This window comes from Nannospalax galili, unplaced genomic scaffold (genome assembly GCF_000622305.1).
Source record: "Nannospalax galili isolate Female #2095 unplaced genomic scaffold, S.galili_v1.0 scaffold109, whole genome shotgun sequence".
Classification (NCBI taxonomy): domain Eukaryota; kingdom Metazoa; phylum Chordata; class Mammalia; order Rodentia; family Spalacidae; genus Nannospalax; species Nannospalax galili.
Genome location: NW_008360315.1, coordinates 4750240 through 4753247, shown reverse-complemented (window position 1 = coordinate 4753247; position 3008 = coordinate 4750240).

The following is a 3008-nucleotide window of genomic DNA, read 5'->3' as shown; positions in this document are numbered from 1 at the left end:
TATACTTTCACCATATATCTTCTGGAAGTTGATCTGTAAGTACAGTTAGGTTCACACAACCTGCCTTCTGATAGCTAAAACCTAGAAGTCTGGAGGAAATCAAGGAAAAGGGATCTGGGCTGGAAGCCTGGAGAGGTGGTTTAGCAGCAAAGAGCTCTTGCTGCTCTTGTAGAGAACCTGAGTTCAGTTCTCAGCCCCCACATGGTGGCTCACAACTTATTTATTTTTATTTTATATGTATGAGTGTATTGCTAGTGTGTAAGTAAGTGCACCTGTGTTGTGCAATGCCCACATAGGGCAGAAGAGGGCATCGAATTCCCTTGAAACTGGAGTTATAGACTGTTGTTAGCTGCCATGTAGGTGCTGGGAATTGATTCCAGGTCCTCTGCAAGAGCAGCCAGTGCCCTTGACTGCTGAGTCCTCTCTCCAGTCCCACATTTCATTTTTATAATAAAATTTGAAGGATTCTGTCTTTTAAGTTTTACTAGACATCATTTACTTTACAGGAATGCATATGTTCTACTTACTTATTTTAAACAGAATTATTATTTTGTGTGCTGTGCTTTATAAGATACACAATGGGAATGTGTTCATGTATTAATATAAATATGTTTATTTTTAACTGATTGATTCTATTATAAAACGGATATCCACAGTTGGTATTTTCTACAAAAAAAAAGTTTATTTAAACTACTATAATAGTAAAAAAGATATAAAAATTAGGATGAAGCTTGCCTCTTTCTGCCTGTGCTGTGGTGACTGGATTTGCTACTTTTACAGGGGGCTGAGAGTCATTGGAGGCATCACAGTGGCCAAGGGCAGCTGCCAGAGCAAACATCAGCACGTGTCTTCCTGAGGGAATCGATTTCTAGTTTTCATCTTCCTGAAGAGGTTGGATTTAGATCCTGCACATGTCTATGGCTACACTCAGACAAAATATTCAACTTCCTAATCACAGGCATGTTCTTCAAAATTGATCTTTTGTTCAAAGACTAGGAAAAAAATCTATTTTTAATGTTTAATTATAGAAACTATAGATATAAATGATATTTAAAACTAGGTGTTTTGTTATAAATAGGGTTAAATTTAATCTGTAAAAATCCAGAAACAGGGCTGGTAAGATGGCTCAGCTGGTAAAAGAATTATCCATACAAGCAAGAATGACATCTGAGTTCAATCCCTTGACCCCATGTAAAAAGCTGGGTGCTGTGGCACATATCTGCAATCCAGAGTCTCTAAAATGAGATGAGAGGCTGAGGGAGAATCTACAGAAACTTGCAGAGCAGCAGAGACGAGGAAAGAGCCTCCCCCTCCCCCCCAGGTGGAAGGCCAGCACCTGGAAGGCAAGAACTGACTCCAGAAAGTTATCCTCTTACCTGCCCACACAATAAATAGATAAATAAAAATTAAAACATCAGGGGCTGGAGAGATGGCTCAGCAGGTAAGAGCACTGACTGCTCTTGCAGAGGACCTGGGTTTGATTCCCAGTACCCACAGGGCTGCTACTAACCATCTTTAACTCCAGTTCCAGGGAAATCTGAAGCCCTCTTCTGATCTTGGCGGCATTGCATGACACGGATGCACTCACATACATGCAGGCAATACACTCATACACATAAAATAAAAATAATAAGTAAAATATTTTAAAAATTAAAACATCAAAAACCAATCAGGGAACAAGGCCTAGAGTACTGGGATGTAAATAATTATTGTCTGCAAGCATTTTAGCTTTAACAAAACCATTTTATACTTAGCTATGATGCTTCTCTTAAGTATTAATTCTCCAGATTATAAAGCTACTAAATTTATTAAATTAAATTAAATTTTTTCAAAAAGGGATCTCATGGATTCCGGACTGGGCTGAACTCCCTGTCTAGCTGAGCATGACCCTGAACTCTCCACCCTCCTGCCTCTATTGAGATTACAGGCTTGTGCTACTACACTTGGTTTATGCAGTATGGGGATTGATCCCATGTTTTTGTGTATGCTGGGCAAGCCCTCTCCCAGCTGAACTACATCCTCAGCCCAATTTATACAAATTTTAAGCTAAGCATTGATAAACCTATAAGGAATACCTAACAGACATCACTATATATTAACAATATGGCAGATGTGCCCCTATGGTACCATTTTCCCTCAGAATAAATGAATGAAACATGTTCATTCTTGTCAAAGTAACTGATCTGAAGCACACAGTAGATACAGGTTCTTGAAGACTAACACAGGATGGAATAGTCTGAGATGTTGACAGGCATTTGGGTTCCAGGGACCAGGGTAGGGAATGAGGGCACTGACTGCAGCTAAGGGCAGGGGTCTTGTAAAGGACAATTACATTTGAGTTCTCAGATGTGCTAAGTAGGACACATTCTTGTTTAGCCCTGCAGGGGCAACACTAGTATTAATTATACAAACAGTTTTTCTGGTTGGGGAAAGAAAATTGAGAATGACTCAGCAAGAGCTTTCAAAACAATGCCTTTACTTATTTATTGAACATGGTCTTAAAACCTCCTGTCTGCTCTGTATGTTGGGGGTTCAAACTTTAAAATCTAGAGAAAAGAGATCAGCACTGTAGTGGTCTTCCAGAAACCACATCTTTGCTAAGAGGACTCAATGAGTTCCGATCCACCTCTTGGTCCCCTTATTTGTTTACTGTAAGTAGAAAATAGTTTAGACTATTCGTTTCTTGCTTTTCGACAGCTAACAAAAACTTAGTTACATCTTAAAACCAGCGATGATTGTTTCGACTGTGTGTGTGTGTGTGTGTGTGTGTGTGTGTGTGTGTGTGTGTATGTGTGTGTGTTCGCGTGCGCGCGCTGGTTATCTTCATACTTTTGTCTAGATGGCAACTTGGAACTGGAACAGCGTTTGTCAAATAAAGATGTAAAGGCCACAGAAGACTTTTTACAATTCCCCACCAAAATGACAGTTTAAGATCCAGTTTGAAAAGGAAAGTTCCAATCGCCAGTCCCCCGGAAGCTTGGGGGGGGGGGGGGGGGCCTTACCTATTT